At 36.5% G+C, this 20135-nt stretch overlaps 1 pseudogene; it reads left to right on the top strand.

The window, feature by feature from the left end:
* Positions 1-3934: 3934 nt before the first annotated feature.
* LOC134484938 (vomeronasal type-2 receptor 116-like) lies at positions 3935-19025 on the top strand (annotated as a pseudogene).
* The last annotated feature ends 1110 nt before the right edge of the window (positions 19026-20135 follow it).

Raw genomic sequence — 20135 nt, 5'->3', positions numbered from 1 at the left:
TCAACACAACTTTGTGATAAAAGTCCTAGAAAGATCAGGAATTCAAGGTCCATACCTACACACACTAAAAGCGTTATACAGCAAACCAATAGCGCACATCAAAATAAATGGAGAGAAACTTGAAGCAATCCTACTAAAATCAGGGACTAGACAAGGCTTTCAACTATCTCCCTACTTATTAAATATACTTCTCGATGTCCTGGACACAGCAATCAGACAACAATAGGAGGTGAAAGGAATACAAATTGGAAAGGACGAAGTCTAAGAATCACTATCTGCAGATGATATAATAGTATATTTAAGTGACCAGAAAAGGTGAACCAGAGAACTACTAAAGCTGATAAATAACGACGACAAAGTGGGTGGGTATAAAATTAACTCAAATACATCAGGAGATTTATTATACTCAACGGATAAACAAAATGAGAAATAAATTAGGGAAACAACACCCTTCATAATACTGCCAAATAATATAAAATACCTTGGTGAGACTTTCACCAAGCAAGAGAAAGATTTGTTTGATAATATCATAAAGTCGTAAAGAAATAAATGAAACAAGATCTCAGAAGATGGAAAGACCTCCAATGCTCATGGGTTGGAAAGATTAATATAACAAAAATGGCCCTTTTGCCAAAAGCAATCTACATATTCATTGAAATCATCACAAAAATTCAAATTCAATTCTTCAGAGATGTAAAATAGCAAGTTGCAGAATAATTTGGAATAACAAAATCCCAGGATAGCTAAAACTATCCTCAACAAAAAAAGGACTTTTTGGAGAATCATCATCCCTGACCTCAAGCATTATTACAGAGCAATAGTTAAAAACCTTATATGGTATTGGTACAGAGACAGGGAGACAGATCAGTAGAAAAGAATTGAAGACATAGGAAGGAACACACACACCTATAGTCATTTGATCTTCATCCAAGGAGATAAAACCATCCAGTGGAAGAAAGGTAGCATTTTCAACAAATGGTGCTGGTTCAACGGGCGGTCAGCATGTAGAAGAATGCAAATCAATTCATTCTTATCACCCTGTATAAAGCTTAAGCCCAAGTGGATCATTGATCTTCACATCAAACCAGATACACTCAGACTAATAGAAGAAAACATGGGGAGGAGTCTCTAATACATGGGCACTGGGAACATTTTTCTGAACAGAACACTAATGTCTTATGCTCTAAGATCAAGAATCAACAAATAGAACCTCATAAAACTGCAATGCTTCTGTAAGGCAAAGGACACTGTCATTAGGACCAATGGATTGGGAAAAGATCTTTAGCAATCCTACATCCAATAATGGGCTAGTATCCAAAATATACAAAGAATTCAAGAAGTTAGACTCCAGAGAGCCAAATATCCCTATTAAAAATGGGGTACAGAGCTAAACAAAGATTCACAGCTGAGGAATATCTAATGGCTGAGAAGCACATAAAGAAATGTTCAACATCTGTAGTCATCAGGGAAATGCAAATCAAAACAACCCTGATATTCCACCTCACACCAGTCAGAATGGCTAAGATCAACAACCTGTTGACAGCAGATGTTGGTGAAGATATGGAGAAAGAACAACACTCCTCCATTGTGGTGGTATTGCAACCTGGAACAACCTCTTTGGTAATCAGTGAGAAGGTTCTTCACAAAAGTGGACATTGTATTACCTGAGGACCCAGGTATACCTCTCCTGGGCATATACCCAAAAGACGCACCAACATACAACAAAGCCACATTCTCCACTATGTTCATAGCAGCCTTATTTATAATAGTCAGAAGCTAGAAATAACCCAGATGTCCTTCAACTGAGGAATGGATACAGAAAATACGGTGTATCTACACAATGGCATACTACTCAGGTATCAAAAAACAATGACTTCATGAAATTCATAGGCAAATGGAATGAACTAGAAATATCATCCTGCGTGAGGTAGCCAAATCACAGAAAAACACAGGTGGTATGCTCTCACCAATAAGTGGATAATAGCCCTAAATTTTGATTACCCAAAATGCAATCCACAGACCACATGAAACTCAAGAACAAAGATGATCAAAATGGGGATGCCTCACTCCTTACAAATGGAAACAAAAATATCCATACGGAGGGGATAGGGAGTCAATGTTAAGAGCACAGACTGAAGGAACAGTCATTCAGCTCCTGTCCCACATGTGGCCCATATATATGCAGCTACCAAAACTCGATAAGATGGATGATGCTAAGAAATGCATGCTGACAGGAATTGTATATAGATCTTTCCTGAGAGACACAGCCAGAACAAGTCAAGTTCAGAGGTGAATGCTAGCAGCAAACTACTGACCTGAGAATAGGATTTCCATTGGAGAAATTAGAGAAAGGATTGAAAGTGCTAAAGGGGCTTGCAACCCCATTAGAACAAAAATGTCAACACCCAGAGCTCCCAGAGACTAAACCACTACCCAGGCTGACCCATGGCTACAACTGCATATGTAGCAAAGGGTGACCTTGCTAGGCATAAATGGAAAGAGAAGACCTTGATCCTGCCAAGGGCTGACCACTGGTGTAGGGAATTTTTGGGGGGAGAAAGGGTAAGGGGTTATGGATGGAGAGGGGAACACCCATATAGAAGTGGGGGTTGTAGGATGTTTGTGGTCAGGAAACCAGTAAAGGGAATAACATTTGAAATGTAAATAAGAAATACCCAATTAAACATAAAAATCAAGATGCGACAAACTCTAACACAACAATCGGATTTTTATGTTAAATTTTCAATCCAAAATACATCCAAACAATAAACATACAAACAGTTGGTAAGGATATAAGCTGCCTGCCTAGAAAATATAAATTTGATTACAGAAATCCACCCCAACTACCTTGACAATTCAAGACCTCCCAGATGCAGATCACTCTTCTCTGTCTCCATCTTGATTTTTCTCTCTTCTTTTTCTCTCCCACGTTATTTTTTTACTGTACAATCATTGACCTAAGTGGTATCAGCCCTCTGCTGCATATAGACATCAACCTACATATCAGACATGCATCTGTCTTGTTGCAATGTAAACCAAGACAATACCATTTCAAAACATATACCAACTAGGCATAAAAAATATATGTTATATAATAATATTAGGAATAAAATGCTCTCTCATAAATGACAGGTATATTCTTTCATTCCTTTAAAGAAAACACATAATATTATTCTCAACCATCTTATGGAGGTGTGAACAAACATCAAAAAAATATTTATCAAATGTCATTGAGTGTCAAGAACTGATTATCAGGCAAGAGATCAGCATTACAACCCATTAAATGTCTGCATAGGAATTGATGTTGAACAAGAGGCACGTTGAATCTGTATGATTCCAGGAATTATTGGATTTAGCATAATGACATATTCTCCAGATCACAAGAATCATGGGAAGCTTAAAGAGATTTTGTGAACATGCTCAACTCCTGGCTCAATGTTGCATGTGAAACTTCCCTTCCCTACACCAGGGAATGAAAGTCATAATGTGCCACGATTCAACTCAAAGTTCAAATGATATGGAACATTTATAACTTCTCAACTCTTGTCTTACTATAAAAGTTCTGAGAAAATCTATTGGGTTCATAAATATTGCTGTTGACACATGGTCTGTTGAAGGCTGTTCAAGAGAAGATTGGCCTTTGGAATATTTGTGGCATGGATGTTAATGAAATCATGGCCGCTGTGGATGGAGAACATTATCTTCAAAACATGTTTTTGGAAATGTTTTGATCAAAAGTTTTCAGACCTCAGATATAGAGCTTGAGGCCAGAATTTTTCCACTGTATCCAGGGAGCAGAACATATGATGAACGGAAAGAAACTGTTGAATATAATTAAGTAGATCGCCCGTCAGCAGAAGCCTTAAAATATACAAACTGGTGTAAATGTGTGTGTTATGTTTGCCTGCATAAGAATCAGGTTTCACAATTGCTCCATGCTAGATCCTAGCAGACATGAAGAAGCTGTGTGCTTTCACTGTTGCCTTTTTTTCCCTGAAGTTTTGTCTCATTTTGTGCAGTTTGACTGAACCCAATTGCTTTTGGAGGATAAAGAAGAGCGAAGATAATGATGGAGATTTGCGAAGTGACTGTGGTTTTGTTCTTTTTACAGACGAGGGCCCTATTGAAGAAAATTTTTATAATCACATTATTAATTTTAGGTAGGCTATTAACTTTCTTTCCTGCTTCAATATTATGAATTAGAAATATGTAACTCTGTACACAACTGTGAGATTCTGTCCTGTTTTTCCCCTTGTATCTTTAGGAACGACAGAAAATTAATTATAACTTCAACCACTATTTTAGTAGTTTCAAATGTGTCATGGTTTACCTTAACTTTACTACATTGACTCTAGTTCTCTGGAAAACGAGAGAGACTGGATTCTATCCCTTGAATCTTTGTTGATATCATATATTGAAATATGTTTTTACCTTTACCTTGAATTCATAATTCCCACTTTTGGCAAAATCTCAATATGAAGAGTCTGCATCGCTGCCTCTCTTCAATTTTCTGCCAACCATTCCTGTATAAGCATGCATCTAAATGCCTCAATAAAATGGTTGTCTAATTTTGGCCTCTAAAATTTGGGCATAAACTCAGACATTGAAATCTGTGTGGTGTGGTGGTGGAAGGATGTCTACTATATATGATTACATGTATATTATTACATATGTACTCATGAGTATGTATATGCTTTTCATTATAAAATAGTCTTTAAATGAACCACTCCTGTCATTCTGGAGTTGTCACTGAATATGGAAAAAGACTTCCAGATTTCTTATTCTGTTAGTAGAATATCTTTTCATCCAGTGATGCAAATACTCAATCACATATTAGACTTATCTGTATCATACAGACATTCAATATTTTTCTTAATATTTAAAAATATTTTACATTAGAGAAAATCTAGGAAAATAAATGTACTTCTTGTGGATAAGAAGCTGTTCGAAATGTGGCTACACATTTCTTAGAGTCCAAGTGTGAGATGTTATCATTTGTGCCTGCAGATCATGAGAGAAGAGATTTTGAAATCTCTCAAATTTTAGCTAATTAATGTGCTTGGGACTTCATTCCTTCACAAACTGAAGTTTCCTGCACTTTTCTATCCCTGACTCTCATCCCATTTCTTATTCAATTTTTGTGTCTTTGGTATTTAAACAAAATATTTTCTAATTGTTAGCCACAGTATACTATGTACACTTTGATATTGGTGGTGGTTTCACATTATTATAATTCTGGGTTAGGTCAGTAGAAATTTCATTTCTGATGCATTCTATATTATCCCAGATCTCATTGGAAGAAATAGTGGACATTCTCATTACTGACATTTCTATAAGCCTTAATAAGATTTAAATTTACAAACATATGAATTGTACCAATACACTTTTACGGTTTAGAAGAAAAACCTAGCTCCAAACATTTAATTTAAAAGTGCTAATTTCAGCAAAAGAGCATGTTTGGTGTTTTACTCCTGATGAGAAGTAATTTCTAATAATAGCAGATGAACAGATGAACTGCCAACTGTGCTTGGGCAGAGGAACACATTTCGAATGGAAGATCTTACTGTTCAGACATCTCTTAAAGGACCTTAAAGAATTAGGAGGCCTGAAGTGTTAAGAGAAATCTCAATCCACTTTTACAAAATTAAAATAGTAGCAACACACTAAAAGGTGTTGATGTGTAATGGAGCCTATAAGATATTATTCAGGTTACATAGTATATTCTATCATTTAATGTACTTGAAATGAATAAATAAATTTAAGTGGAATATATCTTTAAATATTTTAATGAATATTGACAGTTGAAACTATTCAATGCATGTTCTATGAACAAGAAAATATTATTGATACTGTTTCTCACTATGCATAAAATTAGCATTTTCATAATGTTTAACTTCAAAGAGTTTTTCCTAATTTGAAATTTGAAAAATGTCTTACCGATACAATAAAGTCTCTCCTAAAAGAACTGATGCCCATTTTCAAATAAACTGATTGTTAGATAATTTGCACAGATACATATTCATTTTTTGTACATTTACTCTATGTTAGGTAGTATTATATAAAGACTTTTGAATATATTTCTAAATGATTCACCTTTTAATACTTTATGTTCTTTTACTCTGCTTGATACTCAAATAATATTTTGAGTTTTGAAACCATTTAATATGCAACATTTGATATACGATCATGAGTAATAAACATTAAATATTCATTAATGATATTTTTGGGTACAAAGGTATATGAATATAAAAGTTGAACAAAAATTTTTGATGTAATATGTGATTTGAAAAATATAAAATATTATTAACATGTTTGAATATAAAGTACATTTAAATAATAAAAATATAGTGCAAATGTGTTATGTATTTCATGTGTGGTTTATGTCATGGTTTTTATTTTGTATCGGTGGAATTACATCTCTAAGACTATTTTACAACAGTTTTACTAAATTGTACTCTAATGTAGTTTGACGATGGTATTTAGAGATAAAATAGTCCCCTTATTGACTTTCACAATTACAAAATTTATCATAGGTTAGGGTCCTAGGTCTATGAATTCTTAAATCATATTGAAATCTTAAGATCTCTAATTTATGAGACTTATTTCATGACATTTAGACAGAAATTTAGAATGCCTTATGGTACAAACTTAACTACAATTGAAATTTTATTTTTCAAACATCTCCCTTAACCATCATTATGCTTGGATTTAGGATACCAGCAAGAAAATATGAGTTTTTTCTGGTACTGTATTTTGCTATCGATGAGATCAACAAGAATCCTTATATTTATCCAACATGTCTTTGATATTTTCCATCATTGTTGGCCTGTGTGAGGATACAATGGGAGTTCTGGATAAAGCATATTCACATCAAAGCAAAATTTTCAAACGAATTAATTATTTCTGTGGAATAAAGCAACGTTGTGATATAAACCTGACAGGACCATCATGGACAACTTCCTTAAAACTGTCAATTTATTCAAGGACACCAAAGGTAATAATGTGTGACACTGGACAGATTACCAACTTTTAAATTCCATTTACATGTGCCTAAAAGAAAACTTGGACCCCATGCATTTGTGGGTATACTGCTACACAAACACACACACACACACACACACACACACACACACACACACAATAAAATAATCAGATTGTATAGCTATCCTGGGCAAACAGGAAAAACTGTTCTATAGAACATTCAGATTTGTCAGGAATATTCTAGAATATAATATGAAAAAATATGATATGTATAGTTTAATCTTACTACCCTTAATCTGAGTTCTGAACAGTGAGAAACATTACTTGTATATATGTCTAAACCTCCTAACAATCATATTCCTCATGTGGATGTTTCATCCTCTCTTCTATACTCTTTAGATTTTCTTTGGCTCATTTGACCCCAATCTGAGTGACCATGACCAGTTTCCCTATATCTATCAGATAGCAAACAAAGACACATATTTGTTCCGTGGCATGGTCTCCTTGATGTTTCATTTTGGATGGACTTGGATAGGACTGGTCATCTCAAATGATGACCAAGGTATTCAGTTTCTTTCAGACTTGAGAGAAGAAATGCAAAGGCATGCAATCTGTTTAGCTTTTGTGAATATGATCCCAGAAACCATGCAGATATACAAGACAAGAGTTAAGATATATGACCAACAACTTATGACATCTTCAGCAAAGGTTGTTGTCATTTATGGTGAAGTGAACTCCACTCTAGAACTCAGCTTTAGAAGATGGGCATATTTAGGTGCACAGAGAATCTGGATCACAACCTCACAATGGGATGTCATCACACATAAAAAAGATTTCAGCCTTGATTTCTCCCACGGGACTGTCACTTTTGCCCATCACCACAATGACATCGCTATATTTAGAAATTTTATGCAAACAATAAACACATCCAAGTATCCAATAGACATTTCGCAGTCTATGCTGCAGTGGAATCATTTTAACTGTTCAATCTCAAAGAACAAGAAGAAAATGGATTGTTTTACGTTCAACAACCCATTGGAATGGTTAGCACAGCACACATTTGACATGGTCCTGAGTGAAGAAGGTTACAATTTGTATAATGCTGTGTATGCTGTGGCCCACACCTACCATGAACTCATTTTTCAACAAGCAGAGTCTCAGAAAATGGCAGATCCCAAAGGAGTATTCACTGACTGTCAGCAGGTAATGTTTGTTACATTTCATCATGCTTAGATTTATCAATGTGACCTTTCAGGCCGCTGAGAAGTTCACATACATTTGTTAGAGGTTATCTCTTGGTATAAAGTTTTCTATACTGCAAAACTCCAAAATGACCTTTTTACATGGATATATATCATGTGCAGTGATATGTTTTAATAGGAGACAATACATTTTTATAAATATCAGTGAATTGTGTGAAAATGTGTTTCAACATTTAACCGAATGAGGTCAAAATTCAAAAGGAGCCAAGAGTTTTATCAGAAAATCCTTAAGTGATGACTAGACCAGAATATTTTTCTCAAAAAGAATTTCTCAAAAATAAATACAAGTGCTCCAATAATAGCTATTCATTTAAATTAATTATTATTTATAACAACACATATGATTAACAGTGCACATTTCATTAAGTTAATGATTATTTCATACATGTATGCAGTATGTACATGATTGATCCCATACCATTCTTTACTTCCAAAACTTCCAGACTTTTTTTTTCTTTTTTTTTTTCCGGAGCTGGGGACCGAACCCAGGGTCTTGCGGTTGCTAGGCAAGTGCTCTACCACTGAGCTAAATCCCCAACCACTTCCAGACTTTTTTACTTCCCCTTATTTCTTACATATTTATTTGGCTTCAGATTTTAAATATAATTTTTGACAGACATGTGTACACATATACACACATACCATGTGATTTGTTCTCTGGTAATCATTTATTCTAGCTTTTTTAACCTTCAAACATTAATTTAAAGTATATTAACTTGTAATTACACAATATAATATGTAATTATAACTTGTAATAATGCAGTATCATGCACTTTACTACATGGGATTAATTTAACCTGTATTTTCTGAAAGACATTAAAAAATTGTGGAACATTCTCAATTTGGCATTCTCTGTATTGATATGCATATATAATCATCTAATGATTAATCTCATTTAGGTGGCTTCTTTGCTAAAAACTAGGATATTTATTAACCCTGTTGGAGAACTGGTAAACATGAATCATAAGGAAAATCAGTGTGCCAAGTATGACATTTTCATCATTTGGAATTTTCCACAAGGCCTTGGATTAAAAGTGAAAATAGGAAGCTATTTTCCTTGTTTGCCACAGAGTCAACAACTTCATATATCTGAAGACTGGGAGTGGGTCACAGAAGAAACATTGGTAGGTATATTACAATTTTTATTTTTTAAAGATATCTGAATTTTAAAATAGCAAACATTCAAATAATATCCATGTGGTTAAGACCAATAAATACACTTGCAAATGACCATTCTCAGTTACAAGCACCAAAATTTAATAACACTGAAATTCATGTAATCTGGTCATAGCCATCAAAGGACTCTGAATTCCATGTTCAATTACATCTATGTGACTATTTACCCCATACTACAGAGATATACTTATTAAATTTATAGCAATATATATATGTATATATATAAACAATGAATTTATCTGATTATATGAACATAGTTGTAGCCCAATTAAGTATAGAATGGGTTGATTAAGAGAAGTATTTTTCCAGATTCAAACTTTTATTTTTCTAATTTATAGATTTTTATTATTAATTTTATTTATTTACTTTTTGATATTATCTTCCTTCCCAGTTTCCACTCCTCTACAGAGTATTGCCTTATCTGGCATCAGAGTGAAGAGAGGACCTTGGTCCTGTGGAGGGTGCATGCCACAGAATATAAGAATATTGGATCAATGAAGCCAGGGTATCCATATTGTTGGAGAAGCTCTCTAATAGAAGCAGGGGGAGGGATGGAATGGGATTTAAAGGTTTTCTTTTACACTTAGGAGAAGTTCATTAATTGTATGAGAGTCTTATATGACATCCTTTGTTCTTACTCACTGAGCAATTCTTTCTTGATATATCCTACCTTCTCTATCCTTAGAACTCAGTGTTCCTATTATTATACTTCTTTTTTTTTATTAACTTGAGTATTTCTTATATACATTTCGAGTGTTATTCCCTTTCCCGGTTTCCGGGCAAACATCCCCTCCCCCCTCCTCTTTCTTATCGGTGTTCCCCTCATATCCTCCCCCCAATGCTGCCCTCCCTCCAACAATCTAGTTCACTGGGGGTTCAGTCTTAGCAGGACCCAGGGCTTCCCCTTACACTGATGCTCTTACTAGGATATTCATTCTACCTATGAGGTCAGAGTCCAGGGTCAGTCCATGTATAGTCTTTGGGTAGTGGCTTAGTCCCTGGAAGCTCTGGTTGTTTGGCATTTTTGTTCATATGGGGTCTCGGGGCCCTTCAAGCTCTTCCAGTTCTTTCTCTGTTTCCTTCAACTGGGGTCCTATTCTCAGTTCAGTGGTTTGCTGCTGGCATTCGCCTCTGTGTTTGCTGTATTCTGGCTGTGTCTCTCAGGAGCGATCTACATCCGGCTCCTGTCGGCCTGCACTTCTTTGCTTCATCCATCTTGTCTAATTAGGTGGCTGTATATACATGGGCCACATGTGGGGCAGGCTCTGAATGGGTGTTCCTTCAGTCTCTGTTTTAATCTTTGCCTCTCTATTACCTGCCAAGAGAATTCTTGTTCCCCTTTTAAAGAAGGAGTGAAACATTCACATTTTGATCATCCGTCTTGAGTTTCATTTGTTCTAGGCATCTAGGGTAATTCAAGCATTTGGGCTAATAGCCACTTATCAATGAGTGCATACCATGTGTGCTTTTCTGTGATTGGGTTACCTCACTCAGGATGATATTTTCCAGTTCCAACCATTTGCCCACGAATTTCATAAAGTCATTGTTTTTGATAGCTGAGTAATATTCCATTGTGTAGATGTACCACATTTTCTGTATCCATTCCTCTGTTGAAGGGCATCTGGGTTCTTTCCAGCTTCTGGCTATTATAAATAAGGCTGCCATGAACATAGTGGAGCACGTGTGTTTTTTGTATGTTGGGGCATCTTTTGGGTATATGCCCAACAGAGGTATACCTGGGTCCTCAGGCAGTTCAATATCCAATTTTCTGAGGAACCTCCAGACTGATTTCCAGAATGGTTGTACCAGTCTGCAATCCCACCAACAATGGAGGAGTGTTCCTCTTTCTCCGCATCCTCACCAGCATCTGCTGTCACCTGAGTTTTTGATCTTAGCCATTCTCACTGGTGTGAGGTGAAATCTCAGGGTTGTTTCGATTTGCATTTCCCTTATGACTAAAGATGTTGAACATTTCTTTAGGTGTTTCTCAGCCATTCGGCATTCCTCAGCTGTGAATTCTTTGTTTAGCTCTGAACCCCATTTTTTAATAGGGTTATTTGTTTCCCTGCGGTCTAACTTCTTGAGTTCTTTGTATATTTTGGATATAAGGCCTCTATCTGTTGTAGGATTGGTAAAGATCTTTTCCCAATCTGGTGGTTGCCGTTTTGTCCTAACCTCAGTGTCCTTTGCCTTACAGAAGCTTTGCAGTTTTATGAGATCCCATTTGTCGATTCTTGATCTTAGAGCATAAGCCATTGGTGTTTTGTTCAGGAAATTTTCCAGTGCCCATGTGTTCCAGATGCTGCCCTAGTTTTTCTTCTATTACTTTGAGTGTATCTGGTTTGATATGGAGGTCCTTGATCCACTTGGACTTAAGCTTTGTACAGGGTGATAAGCATGGATCGATCTGTATTCTTCTACATGTTGACCTCCAGTTGAACCAGCACCATTTGCTGAAAATGCTATCTTTTTTCCATTTGATGGTTTTGGCTCCTTTATCAAAAATCAAGTGCCCATTGGTGTGTGGGTTTATTTCTGGGTCTTCAATTCTGTTCCATTGGTCTATCTGTCTGTCTCTGTACCAATACGATGCAGTTTTTATCACTATTGCTGTAATACTGCTTGAGTTCAGGGATAGTGATTCCCCCTGAAGTCCTTTTATTGTTGAGGATAGTTTTAGCTATCCTGGGTTTTTTGTTATTCCTGATGAATTTGTAAATTGTTCTGTCTAACTTTTTGAAGAATTGGATTGGTATTTTGATGGGGATTGCATTGAATCTGTAGATCGCTTTTGGTAAAATGGCCATTTTTACTATATTAATCCTGCCAATCCATGAGCATGGGAGAACTTTCCATCTTCTGAGGTCTTCTTCAATTTCCTTCTTCAGTGTCTTGAAGTTCTTATTTTAGATCTTTTACTTGCTTGGTTAAAGTCACACCGAGGTACTTTATATTATTTGGGTCTATTATGAAGGGTGTCGTTTCCCTAATTTCTTTCTTGGCTTGTTTCTCTTTTGTATAGAGGAAGGCTACGGATTTATTTGAGTTAATTTTATACCCAGCCAATTTGCTGAAGTTGTTTATCAGCTTTAGTAGTTCTCTGGTGCAACTTTTGTGATCACTTAAATATACTATCATATCATCTGCAAATAGTGATATTATGACCTCTTCTTTCCCTATCTGTAACGGCTTGACCTCCTTTTGTTGTCTGATTGCTCTGGCTAGAACTTCAAGAACTATATTGAATAAGTACGGAGAGAGTGGGCAGCCTTGTCTAGTCCCTGATTTTAATGGGATTTCTTCAAGTTTCTCTCCATTTAGTTTAATGTTAGTAACTCGTTTGCTGTATATGGCTTTTACTATGTTTAGGTATGGGCCTTGAATTCCTATTCTTTTCAGGACTTTTATCGTGAAGGGGTGTTGAATTTTGTCAAATGCTTTCTCAGCATCTAATGAAATGATCATGTGGTTTTGTTCTTTCAGTTTGTTTATATAATGGATCACGTTGATGGTTTTCCATATATTAAACCATCCCTGCATGCCTGGGATGAAGCCTACTTGGTCATGGTGGATGATTGTTTTGATGTGCTCTTGGATTCGGTTTGCCAGAATTTTATTGAGTATTTTTGCGTCGATATTCATAAGGGAAATTGGTCTGAAGTTCTCTTTCTTTGTTGGGTCTTTGTGTGGTTTAGGTATAAGAGCAATTGTGGCTTCATAGAAGGAATTCAGTAGTGTTTCATCTGTTTCAATTTTGTGGAATAGTTTGGATAATATTGGTATGAAGTCTTGTATGAAGGTCTGATAGAATTCTGCACTAAACCCATCTGGACCTGGGCTCTTTTTGGTTGGGAGACCTTTAATGACTGCTTCTATTTCCTTAGGAGTTATGGGGTTGTTTAACTGGTTTATCTGTTCCTGATTTAAGTTCGGTACCTGGTATCTGTCTAGGAAATTGTCCATTTCCTGAAGATTTTCAAGTTTTGTTGAATATAGGCTTTTAAAGTAAGATCGGATGATTTTTTTTAATTTCCTCTGAATCTGTAGTTATGTCTCCCTTTTCATTTCTGAATTTGTTAATTTGGACACATGCTCTGGGTCCTCTCATTAGTCTGGCTAAGGGTTTATCTATCTTGTTGATTTTCTCAAAGAACCAACTTTTGGTTCTGTTGATTCTTTCTATGGTCCTTTTTGTTTCTACTTGGTTGATTTCAGCTTGAGTTTGATTATTTCCTGCCTTCTACTCCTCCTGGGTGTATTTGCTTCTTTTTGTTCTAGAGGTTTTAGGTGTGCTATCAAGCTGCTGACATATGCTCTCTCCTGTTTCTTTCTGCAGGCACTCAGCGCTATGAGTTTTCCTCTTAGCACAGCTTTCATTGTGTCCCATAAGTTTGGGTATGTTGTACCTTCATTTTCATTAAATTCTAAAAAGTCTTTAATTTCTTTCTTTATTTCTTCCTTGACCAGGTTATCATTGACTAGAGCATTGTTCAATTTCCACGTATATGTGGGTGTTCTTCCCTTATTGTTATTGAAGACCAGTTTTAGGCCATGGTGGTCCAATAGCACACATGGGATTATTTCTATGTTTCTGTACCTGTTGAGGGCAGTTATTTGACCAATTATATGGTCAATTTTGCAGAAAGTACCATGAGGAGCTGAAAAGAAGGTATATCCTTTTGTTTTAGGATAGAATGTTCTGTAAATATCTGTTAAGTCCATTTGGCTCATGACTTCTCTTAGTCTGTCTATGTCTCTGTTTAATTTCTGTTTCCATGATCTGTCCATTGATGAGAGTGGGGTGTTGAAATTCCTACTATTATTGTGTGAGGTGCAATGTGTGTTTTGAGCTTTAGTAAGGTTTCTTTTACGTATGTAGGTGCCCTTGTATTTGGGGCATAGATATTTAGGATTGAGAGTTCATCTTCGTGGATTTTTCCTTTGATGAATATGAAGTGTCCTTCCTTATCTTTTTTGATGAATTTTAGTTGAAAATTGATTTTATTTGATATTCGAATGGCTACTCCAGCTTACTTCATCCGACCATTTGCTTGGAAAGTTGTTTTCCAGCCTTTCACTCTGAGGTAGTGTCTGTCTTTGTCTCTGAGGTGTGTTTCCTGTAGGCAGCAGAATGCAGGGTCCTTGTTGCGTATCCAGTTTGTTAATCTATGTCTTTTTATTGGGGAGTTGAGGCCATTGATGTTGAGAGATATTAAGGAATAGTGATTATTACTTCCTGTTATATTCATATTTGGATGTGAGGTTACATTTGTGTGCTTTTCTTCTCTTTGTTTTGTTGCCAAGACGATTAGTTTCTTTTTTCTTCTAGAGTATAGCTTGCCTCCTTATGTTGGGCTTTACCATTTATTATCCTATGTAGTGCTGGATTTGTAGAAAAATATTGTGTAAATTTGGTTTTGTCATGGAATATCTTGGTTTCTCCATCTATGTTAATTGAGAGTTTTGCAGGATACAGTAACCTGGGCTGGCATTTGTGTTCTCTTAGGGTCTGTATGACATCTGTCCAGGATCTTCTGGCCTTCATAGTTTCTGGCGAAAAGTCTGGTATGATTCTGATAGGTCTGCCTTTATATGTTACTTGACCTTTTTCCCTTACTGCTTTTAATATTCTTTCTTTATTTTGTGCGTTTGGTGTTTTGACTATTATGTGATGGGAGGTGTTTCTTTTCTGGTCCAATCTATTTGGAGTTCTGTAGGCTTCTTGTATGCCTATGGGCATCTCTTTTTTTAGGTTAGGGAAGTTTTCTTCTATGATTTTGTTGAAGATATTTACTGGTCCTTTGAGCTGGGAGTCTTCACTCTCTTCTATACCTATTATCCTTAGGTTTGATCTTCTCATTGAGTCCTGGATTTCCTGTATGTTTTGGACCAGTAGCTTTTTCTGCTTTATATTATCTTTGACAGTTGAGTCAATGATTTCTATGGAATCTTCTGCTCCTGAGATTCTCTCTTCCATCTCTTGTATTCTGTTGGTGAAGCTCGTATCTACAGCTCCATGTCTCTTCTTTTGGTTTTCTATATCCAGGGTTGTTTCCATGTGTTCTTTCTTGATTGCTTCTATTTCCATTTTTAATTCCTTCAACTGTTTGTGTTTTCCTGGAATTCTTTCAGGGATTTTTGCGATTCCTCTCTGTAGGCTTCTACTTGTTCTCTAAGGGAGTTTTCACGTCTTTCTTGAAGTCCTCGAGCATCATGATCAAATATGATTTTGAAACTAGATCTTGCTTTTCTGGTGTGTTTGGATATTCCGTGTTTGCTTTGGTGGATGAATTGGGCACCGATTATGTCATGTAGTCTTGGTTTCTGTTGCTTGGGTTCCTGTGCTTGCCTCTCACCATCAGATTATCTCTAGTGTTACTTTGTTCTGCTATTTCTGACAGTGGCTAGACTGTCCTATAAGCCTATGTGTCAGTAGTGCTGTAGACCTGTTTTCCTGTTTTCTTTCAGCCAGTTATGGGGACAGAGTGTTCTGCTTTCAGGTGTGTTATTTTTCCTCTCTACAGGTCTTCAGCTGTTCCTGTGGGCCTGTGTCTGGAGTTCACCAGGCAGGTCACTTGCAGCAGAAAAGTTGGTATTACCTGTGGTCCCGAGGCTCAAGTTTGCTCATGGGGTGTTTTCCTCTGGCGTCAGAGATGTGTGCAGAGTGCAGTCTCTTCTGGTTTCCCAGGTGTGTCTGCCTCTCTGAAGGTTTAGCTCTCCCTCCCATGGGATTTGCGTGCAGAGAACTGTTTATCTGGTAGGTCCCTTCAGGTTATGGCAGTGTCTCAGGCACAGCAGTCCTGCTGCTCCTTGGCCCTCCTCTACGGGAACCCACATGCCATATACAGTTTCCTCTTGGGCCAGGGATGTGGGCAGGGGTGGGCAGTGTTGGTGATCTCTTCTGCTCTGCAGCCTCAGGAGTGCCCACCTGACCAGGCGGTGAGGTCTCTCTCCCACGGGGTTTGGAAGCAGAGCTATTATTATATTTCTAAATCTTGAGAGAAAAACTGATGCCACAAAAATGTTCCATTTGAATTAACAAGTTTAGCAAGGACAATATTTAGATTCTGACACGTGAAATGTTACATTATAATATTACATGACATAGTAATTATTGTATGACATTCAGTGCATTGCCGGGTAATACAAAATAATAAATTGTCAGAGGAATATATCTGTTAATATCCCATATATTAATCTGTGTGTCATTTTACATATGATGTAATCATGAATTACACACACATGTACAAATTAAATACATATTTATATATCATATATAATGTGCATAGTTCATGTTTATATGTGTGTGTGTGTGTGTGTGTCTGTGTGTAGGGGTGTGTCTGTCTGTGTGTGTATGTCTGGATGTCTGTGTGTCTGTGTGTCTGTATGTGTATTGCCTCAGGTTCCCTCCTCAGTGTGTAGTGTGACATGTACTGCAGGATTCAGAAAAATTCATCAGAAACAAACAGCCGACTGCTGCTTTGATTGTGTCCAGTGCCAAGAAAATGAGATTGCCAATGATACAGGTACATGCTTGCATGCAGAAGAAAATATGATGAATATGAATATCTTCTCTTTACAAACTAGAAATATGATATGACCTAGATGGAAACTACAGTCCAAAAATCTCCATGTTTCAGAATTTAATTAGTTAAATAATATCATTTTCTCTTGGACCCAGTAAATTACCTGCAATATCTTCTACAAACAACTCATGTCTCTCACAATATAATGGTTAATGATTTTATATCATGCAGAAAATATTTAGGGGGACATACATGTGTTACAATTTTTAAAAAATAATTTTAGGTGTAACATAAGCAGATGTTGCTCTTTTTTGATTCTTTGTAAAAAGAGTCTTGACTACATGTACTGTCTACTATCTTTGTGTCACCCGGCTTAGTCCCTGACAAAGACAAGATGCTCAGAACAACAAGTGTTCTCTATTGAAACATATTTTAAGAACTTACATGCCATAAAGGATTAGGCATGTCCTATCAACGAATCAGAAAAAGAGTGATGATTTCAAGAATGCAACAAGAGATGAAAGAGTGCTTGTCATTAATTACAGCCTAACTAAAGAAAGCAGGATGAATGTCAATATCAATAATCTTCATGCCATAACTTTCTATACCCATAATCATGGAAAGTTTAGTTGGGGGAAAGGAAATGATGCCACAATAAGAGGGACATGCATAAGTTTATGAGCCATACAGCTTCAAAAATGAAAATATTCCTTCACACAAACAGCATTTGAATGAGGAATTGGATGTTCACAAGCCTATGTGTAGATACAGACAAAGGGCACAATTTCCAGAGCAAATACAATACCTAATTGTTTTCATCAACAGGCATCAAAAAATATGTCGGCAATAGCAAATTTATGGTTTGAGAAATAAAATGAACTGAGATTATGCATATTAGTAATCATCATATTTTTATTTCATTTTTGTTTAAGAGATAACTTTTCCATTTTCTATGATAATGATTTGTTCCCTCACAAAGCATAGGTTAATTGACAGCAATCTTAAGTTAGTAGACCCTAGAGCAATTATGAACAAAATGTATTCTCAACACCAAACTATTTATTAATATATCCTCTGAATAAAACAAATATATGATTATTAACTACATGATTATGATATCTTATAAGGGATTATTGTTCTTTGCCGGCAGATATGGAGCATTGTGTGAGATGTCCAGAGGATTCGTACGCCAACTTAGAACAAACCGAGTGCCTCCAAAGAGTTGTGACTTTTCTCGCTTATGAAGATCCATTGGGGATGGCTCTAGGATGCATGGCCCTCTCTTTCTCAGCCATCACAATTCTAGTACTAGTCACTTTTGTGAAGTACAGGGATACTCCCATTGTGAAAGCCAATAACCGCATTCTCAGCTACATCCTGCTCATATCTCTAGCCTTCTGTTTTCTGTGCTCATTGCTCTTCATTGGACATCCCAACCAGGCCACCTGCATCCTGCAGCAGACCACATTTGCAATATTTTTCACAGTTGCTATTTCTACTGTGTTGGCCAAAACAATAACTGTGGTCACAGCTTTCAAGCTTACTACACCAGGGAGAAGGATAAGAAAGATGATGATAAAAGGGGCAATTAACTTGCTCATTCCCATTTGTACCCTAATCCAACTTGTTCTCTGTGCAATCTGGTTGGTGACATCGCCTCCATTTATTGACAGAGATATACAATCTGAACATGGGAAGATAATCATCATTTGCAACAAAGGCTCAGTCATTGCCTTCCACATTGTCTTGGGATATTTGGACTCCTTGGCTCTGGGGAGCTTCACTGTGGCTTTCTTGGCTAGGAACCTTCCTGACAGATTCAATGAGGCCAAGTTCCTAACATTCAGCATGTTGGTCTTCTACAGTGTTTGGATCACCTTCCTCCCTGTATACCACAGCACCAGGGGGAAGGTTATGGTTGTTGTTGAGGTTTCTCCATCTTGGCTTCTAGTGCAGGGTTGCTAGGGTGTATATTTGTCCAAAAGTGTTATGTTCTTTTAGTTCAACCAGATTTAAATGTTCTTCAGAAAGAAAAACATAAATTGATTTATTGACCTTTTGGTACTTTTAAAATGTTAGATGGTGCTCAACATATCTATTTTGCTTCGTCATAACAAAAGTTTTCATCAATCATCAAATAAAATTAAGTAATATCTAGGGATAGTATTTGTACCACAGGACAACACTGCATAAAGCAATACCAATTAGTAAGTTTTGGTAGCAAATGAGCTCTCAGAAACCTAAACATATTGAGAACAGGAGATCTCCACTAAGGAGAGGCTACAATCGCTTTGATTTTTAGAGATGTGTTTTTAAGAAATCTTTTTTTTTACATTATAATCGGTCTGAAACAGGCCTCAACAGATACAGAAAAACAGAAATAATCCCATGTGTCCTATAAGACCCCCACAGCATAAAGGTGGTCATTGATAACAATAAGGAAAGAATCCCCACATATACATGGAAGTTGAACAATGCTCTACTCAATGATAACCCGGACGAGGAAGAAATAAAGAAAGAAATTAAAGACTTCTCAGAATTTAATGAAAATGAAGGTACAACATACACAAACTTATGGGACACAATGAAAGCTGTGCTAAGAGGAAAATTCATAGCTCTCAGTGCTTGCAGCTAGAAACCGGAGGGAGCATATGTCACCAGCTTGACAGCACACCTGAAACTCTAGAACAAAAAGAAGCAAATACACCGAGGAGTAGAAGGCAGGAAATAATCAAACTCAGAGCTGAAATCAACCAAGTAGAAACAAAAAGGACCATAGAAAGAATCAACAGAACCAAAAGCCGGTTCTTTGAGAAAATCAACAAGATAGATAAACCCTTAGCGAAATTAACCAGAGGACACAGAGAGTGTTTCCAAATTAACAAAATCAGAAAAGAAAAGGGAGACATAACAACAGAGTGAATGGAAATTCAAAAACTCATTAGATCCTACCACAAAAGACTATATTCAACAACACTTGAAAATCTGGAGGAAATGGACAATTTCCTAGACAGATACCAGGTACCGAAGTTAAATCAGGAACAGATACACCATTTAAACAACCCTATAACTCCTAAAGAAATAGAAGCAGGCATTAAAAGGCTCCCAAACAAAAAGAACCCAAGTCCAGATGGGTTCAGTGCAGAATTCTATCAGACCTTCATAGAAGACCTCATACCCATACTATCCA

The sequence above is a fragment of the Rattus norvegicus genome, chromosome 1 (assembly GCF_036323735.1).
Source record: "Rattus norvegicus strain BN/NHsdMcwi chromosome 1, GRCr8, whole genome shotgun sequence".
NCBI classification, from domain to species: Eukaryota; Metazoa; Chordata; class Mammalia; order Rodentia; family Muridae; genus Rattus; species Rattus norvegicus.
The sequence above is the reverse complement of the archived record's forward strand: the minus strand, read 5'-3'. Positions and strand labels throughout refer to the sequence as shown.